This window comes from Dipodomys spectabilis, unplaced genomic scaffold, assembly GCF_019054845.1.
Source record: "Dipodomys spectabilis isolate Male_0828 unplaced genomic scaffold, ASM1905484v1 ptg000147l, whole genome shotgun sequence".
NCBI classification, from domain to species: domain Eukaryota; kingdom Metazoa; phylum Chordata; class Mammalia; order Rodentia; family Heteromyidae; genus Dipodomys; species Dipodomys spectabilis.
In genome coordinates, this window is record NW_024870824.1 from 8,995,537 (window position 1) to 9,003,675 (window position 8,139).

An 8,139-nucleotide genomic window follows, 5' to 3' on the forward strand; every position below is an offset into this window, starting at 1 on the left:
GTCAAGATAATCCCAGTATGCCCAGCAAATCAATGATTGACTGACTGGTGTTGTGTGTGTTGGTCCTGGTGTGTGTGTATTGGTCCTGGTGATTGAACTTGGTGTGTGTGTGTGTGTGTGTGTGTGTGTGTGTGTGTGTGCTGGTCCTGGTGATTGAACTTAGTGTGTGGTGTGTGTATGTGCTGGTCCTGGTGATTGAACTTGGTGCGGGCAGTCCCTGAAATTTTGTGCCCAAGCCTAGTGCTCTATGACAAGCCCACTGCTGTGCTTCTAGCTTTTTGGTGGTTAATTGGGGGTAAGAGTCTCATGGACTATACTGCCTGTTCTGGCTTCTAACCAAGACCCTTAGATCTCACAGCCTCTTGAGTAGCTAGGATTATAGGTGTGAGCCACTGATGTCTGGCATGAAATTATTTTTGATTGAAGTTTTTCTGTAACTTTAGTAGATCATGTATTTTTCAGGACACTTCACTTACTGCCAATGCAGTTTTAGGCTGTTTACCTGAGTTATTTTCTAGCCCATGAAAATTGAAACATCAAACACTGGACAAGTTGATCAAACTTTTTTTTTTTTTTTGGTCTGAGATGAGGACTCTTAACTTGCTGATTCTTGCTTTTACTCACTGGCCCTGTCTCCAACCCATGATCAGATTATACAGACTATCTTCTTTGGTCAGTAGGACCCACCTCCCATTAAATCCTGAGATGGCAGATAGAAGACTTGAAAGTTATCTTCCCAGACCTATAAGCATGTTCAGTAAGGTCATTTTTTAGGAGAGGAGTCTATCCTAATTATTTTTTCTGTCTAGTTTTTCTTTTTTCTTCTATAATTAAGCCGTGTGTGATGGCTCATGCCTTTACTTCTAAACCAGCTCTGGGGAAAGTCTGCGACCCTCATCTCAGTCAATAACAAAGTGTTCCTGGGAATGGTGATACACATCTGTCATCTCAGCTACAGTAACAGGCATTAATAGGACTTGTGGCATAGCCTGATATTGGCAAAACCTGGTTAACCAGGTCTAAAAGGCTAGAGGTGTGACTCAAATGATGGAGGACCTGCCTAGCAAGCACAAAACTCTTTTGAGTTTAAACTCCAACACTACCAAATTGGGGTGGTGGTGGTGTTAATCAGATAAGAATCATGAAGCTGTTCAAAAAGTCATTTCAATTTTTTTTGCATTTGGATCTGTCATAACATCACCAGCAGGTGGCAGCAGTTCCATGTTATGGAAAATAAATCTCCACACTCTGGAGACTGAGACAAGTGGTCTGGTGTATGACCAGTAGTTTCAGACCAGCCTGAATGATATCGCAAAACTCTGTCTTAAGAAACAAAAAATACTGGTTAAGCCAGGAATAGCATTTTGTTACAGAATCTGATTTAATCCTGGGATTTAATTTTTCCTCTCTATTTCATTACAGTCTCTTACACCTTGATAAACAGAATATAACAATATTAGCAAGTAGGAACAGCAGTGTTAACAAAGCTTTTTAGGCCATTTAAAAGTATATTTGATCATAGTTGACGGCTTATGCAATTGTTGCATAGCAAAGTGTCACACTTGATAGCTGGATTGATCTTCAGCCACTGACTAATTGAGTTATATATGAAGCTCCTAAGTAGAGCCAAGGAATTGTAATGCTATTATGCCACCAATAATGGCAATAATAGTCAACAATCTGTTCCTTAAACTTCACTTCAAAGTCAGGCGCCAGTGGCTCAGGAGTCCTAGTTGCTCAGGAGACTTAAGATCTGAGGATTACAGCTCAAAGCCAGCATGAGCAGGAAAGGCCATGATACACTTATCTCCAATTAACCACCAGAAAATCAGAAGCTGTGGTTCAAATGGTAGAGCACTCAGCCTTGAGCTGAACACTCAGCCTTGAGCTGAAGAACTCAGGTACAGTGCCCAGGTCGAGAGTTCAAGCCCCACAACTGACAAAATAAAACAAAAAAGTTGGTTGACTAAATGTCAGCTAGCAGGTCAGGCTGAGGGTGTGTGGTCAGAAAGCAGATATTAAGGATGTTCTTAACCCATTAGCACCCATAGTCTAGACTTTGTACTTTTCTACTGGTCTGAAGATTTACTACCCCAAGGATCTCCACAGTTCTCCCAAAGCCAGAGGAGGCTTTGGTTAATTAGATACATTGAAAACTTAGTGCTTTGGCCTCAGAACTTCACTGAATACAAAGCCAGCACAGCCACTCTGCTTGGAAGAAAACAAGAAAATAAATTTATACAACATAAATACAAAGCAATGGGGAGGGACTATACTAATAATTGTGCTTGCATGCTCAGCTAACATTCTACCACTTGAGCCCATTCCTCCAACTCAGTTTTTTGCTGGCTAATTGGACTTTTCTGCCTGGGCTGGCTTTAAATTTCAGTCCTCCAGGTCTCAGCCTCCTGAGTAACTAGGATTATATATAGACAGGAGCCACTGGCTCTGCATAAATGCATAGTAATTTTTTTTGTTGGTCATGGGACTTGAACTCTGGGCCTGGGAGCTGTCTCTGAGCTCTTCAGCTAAAGGTTGAGTTCTCTACCACATGAACCATCACACCACTTCCAGTTTTCTGGCGGTTTATTGGAGGTAAGAATTTCATGGCCTTTGAACTGTGATCCTCAGATCTCAGCCTCCTGAGTAGCTAGGATTACAGGTGTGAGCCACTAGCGCCTGCTTGCATAGTAATTTTTTTTTTTTTTGTCTGTCGTGGGCTTGAACTCGGCTTGGGCACTGTCCCTGTGCTCTTCAGCTCAAGGCAAGTACTCTACTGCATGAGCCACAGCACCACTTCCAGTTTTCTAGTGGTTTATTGGAGAGAAGAGTCTCATGGACTTTCCTGCCCAGGCTGGCTTTGAACTGTGATCCTCAGATCTCAGAGTAGCTAAGATTACAGGCGTGAGCCACCAGCATCTGGCTTTGCATAGTAATTTTTAAAGTAATGATGTATCTTACCCTTAACCCTCTTCTACTTTTTGAAACTTATTGTACTTGAATAGTTCACTCATATGAGAAATATTTAACAAGCAACTTGCAGTGGTTCTTACTATTTTTCTAGGTGCTGAGACTAGCAATGAATTTAACAGACCTGATCTTCTTGCCCTTTTGGAACTTAAATTCTGATGGAAAGAGACAAATACTAAGCAAACTCTATGCACCACTAGTAGATAATGTGTCATGGAGAGAAGTCAGAGGAAGAAATAGGGAGTTGTGGTGGGGAGGGCGCAGAGTAGTGCTACAGTTTTAAAGAGGGGAGGAAATTTCATTATGTTTACACTTATCAAAGGTTTGACATGGTAGGAGTGATCCTGGGAGGAAAGGATTCTGGCAGAGGGACAGCCGAGGTGAAGACCTTTGGAATTAGGAACATGTTAGAGGGCTCCAGGAAAAGCTTGGTAGCCTGTAAAGGCCAAAGCAGACTGAGCTCAAGAGAATAAGAAGAGATGGAATGTGAGAGGGTAGGACTGTCCAGGCCTTGTATAAACTTCGGCTTCTGTTTTGAGATTTAGAGTTCTGTGCAGAGGAGTGGTAGGGTCTTATTCTTTTGGTATTTTTAGTAGCCCAATGGGGAGAGACTCCATTGCAACCCCAATGGCTGGGGTTATGGTACAGTGAGTGAGTGGTACATGCCTGTCATCCTAAGGGAAGCACAATGACCGGAAGCAGTCCTCCCAATGACAAAAGGGAAACACAAAAAGGAGTATAGAAGTCAAGGCTGGTCTGTGTGTAAACCAAGACCAAAAATAACCAATGCGAAAAAGGGACTAGTAGAGTGGCTCTAGTGGTAAGGAACCTGACTGGTAAGCATGAGGCTTTGGGTTCAAATGAGAGAGAAAAAACAGGATTTCTGGATGTTTTTATCAGAGCATTTGAGATGGACATAAGCATGGACAGATGTAAGTTTGAGATGCCTGGATCTTATTTCTTTGGAGATATAACTATGGAAGACAATATATAAATGGTCTTTAAAGCCGTGAAATTAGATGACAATACCAAAGGCGTAAATCTCATCTTTCTGTATGTAGAGAAAGGTCCAAGGACTGAGGAATGTTGGGTCACTTTACTCCAAAAGCTAAGAGGCCAAGGAGATGAGAGGAACCGGCAAAGGAGACAGGAAGGGCTAATAAGGAAAGAAAACCAGTGATGTATGGTATAAAATCCAAACCAACTTTGGAGGAGTAGTCTTTGTCCAGTGCTTGCATACAGGTCAATAATTGGAGTTCTAACAGTAGCCCTAAACATTCAATGTTAAGGTCACTGGAGGCTTTGACAAGTGCTGCTTGAATGGAAGGGAGATGAAAAATCTGGAATATGTTTGAGAAACAATTGTGTATTCTCTTATAATGGGAGGGAAAAATGCTGATCAAACAAAATTAGCAATTTTCTTAGATCCGTTAGAGAGTTGAGGTCATGGGTTAATGACCATAAAAAACTAAATGGACAGAAAGATACATATCAGCTTATCTAAAGAAGATACTATTGGAGCCAGTAACTACAATTTAAACCAATTGTTAGGGACTGAGTGTGAAATGGGCTGAGCCAGATACTAGTGGCATATGCCTATAATCCTTGCTACTTAGTAGTCTGAGATCTGATGTTGTGGTTCAAAGCCAGCCAGGGAAGAGAAATCTTTAAAATTCTTATCTCCAATTAACCATCAAAAGGCCAGAAGTGGAGGTATAGCTCAAAAGGTAGAGTTCCATTCATGATTTAAAAAAACTCATCTGAGTTCAAACTACAGTACCTGCACACACACAAAACAAACAAACAAAACCCCCCAAACCCTAGGGTCTTAAGGGACCCTCACACTTTCATAGTCTACCTCCATGAACCCCAGCAAGTTCTCACTGTGGAGATGGGAAAACAAAACAAAACCACCTCTGTACTCTGGACAGGAAGAAGGAAAATTAGAGTGAAAGTAACCCCAGACTTCCTGTTTCCAAGGTAGAAGGGTCCATACTTGGGGAAAATTATTTCCTAAATCCTTTTTTGTTCTACTGGAAAGGCAATTGAATGGCTCTAGGCCTCTGATCCTGTCTTGCATCAGGGAAACAAAAAACAACATGGAAATTAAATTCGGAAGGTCCCAAGCCCAAGGGACTCAACATCTGCGGTGAGGAAAGACAACAGATTTAATCATGAGATTTTAGAATGCTTCCCCTCCCCAATACTTACCATCAGTACATCTCATGAATAACAGTGGATTTCCACTGAGGGAGATGCAAGACACAGACTATATTTTAAGGAGTTTCTAGAGAAACCCCAAAACAACAGGAAAGACCAAAACAAGAAAAGTGAGTTCTCTGACACTGCTATAGCAAACATTAAACACACCCTGATTGTTGTCAGGTAAACATTTACAATAAAGGTTGCTTTTTTGTTTTTGTTTTGCCAGTCCTGGGGCTTGAACTCTCAGGAAACTGGAAGTGGTGCTATGGCTGAAGTGGTAGAGCACTCACCTTGAGCTGAAGAGTTGAGGGACAGCACTCAGGCCCAAAGTTCAAGCCCCATGACCACCACCACCAACAAAAAGAGTATGTCACAGACTTTCCTGCCTGGGCTGGCTTCAAACTGGGATCCTTAGATCTCAGCCTCCTGAGTAGTTAGGATTACCGGTGTGAGCCACCAGTGCCTGGGTCTGCTTTCCATTTTAAAAAGTGCAAGGCATGATACAAAGCAAGCATCAGACCAGACTCAGATGGTAAGATTTGGGAGTTACTGGACTGACAAATTACTTTTCATTTGGGGTCTGGTAAAGTCAAGGCCCTAAGATAACCAATGCAAAAAGTGGCTAGAGAGTGGCTTAGGTAATGAGTGCCATCTGACAAACATGAGGCTTTGAGTTCAATCCCCAGTACACCCCCCGCCACACACACACACACATCTTGTTTAGTATGCTGATGGGAGTGGTGTAGGAAGGCAGTTTGATGCTGCAAGTCAGAGGGGAAGACTTGCTGGAGCAGTACTCTGGAGCAAGAGAGGATGGGAGGTAGAGGGCTCAGCCAAAGGGCAGGTGATGATGGTAGTGGGAGAGCTGGGCTGGCACAGTGTGTGTGATGGCACTGGAGATTGAATTCAAGGTCTTTGTGCATGTTAGGCACTCTACCACTAAGCCACACCCCCAGCTACATTCTGTTCTAATTGTTTTCATTTTCAAGGTTATCAGCCAAGGGAAATGCTGAGATGGAGGTATTTCAGCCTTGAGGCTTTTGAAGACAGTAAATGGACTAGGTGTGATTACTGGTTTGGTATGATTGCCACTGGTGTCAGGCTTCTTTGAGGTGCAGGTGACTATGTTGTGTTCTATTTTGCTTGCCTTTTGTAACTTTAAAGACCTCTCAAAGTATACAGTGTTAGAGCGTGGCTTCACTTCATCACCTCAAAGATGTTGGTTCCTAGGAAACAGGCATGAACTTTACAAAGTTAGATTTCCTCTATAGGCTGAAGTAATTCTTTTTTTTTTTTTTTTTCTTTTGTCGGTCGTTGGGCTTGAACTCTGGGCCTGGGCGTTGTCCCTCAGCTCTTCAACTCAAGGCGAGCGCTCTACCACTTGAGCTACAGCGCCACTTCCTGAAGTAATTCTTGTCATCATATAATATGCTGCTATTTTTCCTTGGTTATCTCCCTTGGGGAGAATGATCTGGCTTATCACTCAACAAATAGTGAGGCTTTTTGATGCACTGTTACAAGGTATGATTGGGAAGTATTTAGCAAACCATTTGTGTATATTGCCACTTTTTACTGAATGTAGAACTTTGTTTCTTCCACTCTTCCTGAAATAAACTCTGAATACACTTATATTATCTTTTCATTTCTATCAAGATTGTTTCACAAAGTCAGCTATGGCTGACTCTTTTGCCCAAATTGTCATAGCCTGGCCAGGGAAAATTCATTGAACTGGCTACTTTGTGTTCTCAACAGTCTTAGACATCTTGGAAAACATTCTTCTAACAACGTTTTAGAACCAACCACCTGTGAGCCCTGTCCCAAAATGTATACAGATCCAAAAGCCCAGGTAGATACCCCAACCTTGATCTGCAGAAGTACACTGCTGTTGGGCTACAAGGAAAACAGACCTGAGGAATCAGATCTTTTCAGGGTTCCAAGTTCATAGTCTCTACTTTAGTTCACTAAATCCTATTTCATTTCATTCTAATGTTTTTTTCATAATATACCAACTTAAAATTGAGACCCTTCTTGAGTAGACAAAATTTAATCACACAGTGGAATACCAAGCAATCAAAGGGATGGACTATTGGATACTGGTGGCTCACACCTAAAATCCTAGCTTCTCAGAAGGCTGAGATCTGAGGATCACAGTTTGAAGCCAGCCCAGGCAGGAAAGTTTATGAGATTCTTATCTCAACCACCAAAAATCCAGAAGTAGAGCTGTGATTCAAATGGTAGAGCACCAGACTTGAGCAAAAGAGTTAAGGAATAGTGCTCAGGCCTTGAGTTTAAGCCCTAGTACACACACACACACACACACACACACACACACACACAAACTACTGCTATGTAGTTTAAGCCCTAGTACACACACACACACACACACACACACACACACACACTACTATGTGGATGAGCAAAGACAGGCTTAATGAAAGAAGCCAGACACTAGAGAGGTCACATAATCCCACTATATGAAATGTCCAGTAGGGATTGAGGGTGTAACTTTATGTTAGGGCATGTGATTAGCATGTGTAAGACCTTAGGTTTAATCTCAAGCAAACACTTCCCCAACACAAAAAAGTCAAAGGAAGGAATCTACAGACTATGAAAAAAATGGAAACAAGTCAGTGATTACATGGGGCTGGTGTAGAACCCAGGAACTTTTTTGAAGTGGTAGAAATGGACAGGAAGGAGTCACAGCTCCATAAACTTAAAAAAAATCATTACATTTACATTTAAAATGGGTAGATTTCATGGCATATATATTGTACCTCAATAAAAGTTAAAATTTGGGGCTGGGAAGGTGGCTCAGTGGTAGAGTGCTTGCCTTGCATGGATGATGCCCTGGGTTCGATTCCTCAGCACCACGTAAGCAGAAAAAGCTGGAAGTGGTGCTGTGGCTCAAGTGGTAGAGCACTAGCTTTGAGCTGAAGAGCTGAGGGACAGCGCCCAGGCTGAGTT